Here is a 560-nt window from a genome sequence, read left to right as displayed (position 1 = left end):
CATTACTGAGGTTAGTGAAAATCTAATAGATCCTCCTGAAGACAGGAGTTCATAAATGTGAAGATGGTGATCAATATTCCAGATGACCGTCAGTTTTTTTCACTTCATGTACTGATATGTATTCTTTTAAGTCTAGGATTTTGACGTCATACTAGTAATGATTTTAGGTAGACTTTATATATCTGATAAGTTGTCTCATTTAATAACATTTAGAAAGAACTTGCAGTTATTTTACTAACGTTACCACAACTCACTAAACTCATGTTTCAACCAAATCTTGTTTGAAGAAGAGACCAACATTTGATGAACTATCGTAAACAAGATTCTGGAATGGATAGTGGCTAGCAGTGGAATCCACGACGCGCGTTTCGTCCTATTTGGGACTCGTCAGCTGGATGTACCTGCATCTCAGGGTTGATGTTCACTCTGGGACTCGAACCCAGTACCCTCGCTTCAAACGCCATCGCGTTATCCACTCGGCCACTGAGTCCTGATAGCCACTTGCTTGTGCGATGGGGTGAAGTTTAAATTTACATGGTATTGTTTGTTTGAATCTTCCC

At 39.6% G+C, this 560-nt stretch overlaps 1 non-coding gene across 1 annotated transcript; it reads right to left on the bottom strand.

Annotated features, from left to right (window-relative positions):
- Window positions 1-420: 420 nt before the first annotated feature.
- Window positions 421-486, bottom strand: Smp_tRNA_01713_Gln_TTG.1.1. The gene has a single exon. It is a non-coding gene (tRNA).
- Between the last annotated feature and the right edge of the window lie 74 nt (window positions 487-560).

The sequence above is a fragment of the Schistosoma mansoni genome, chromosome 1, assembly GCF_000237925.1.
Source record: "Schistosoma mansoni strain Puerto Rico chromosome 1, complete genome".
Taxonomy (NCBI): domain Eukaryota; kingdom Metazoa; phylum Platyhelminthes; class Trematoda; order Strigeidida; family Schistosomatidae; genus Schistosoma; species Schistosoma mansoni.
Note: the sequence above shows the minus strand (reverse complement) of the source record. Positions and strands in the feature narration are given on the sequence as shown.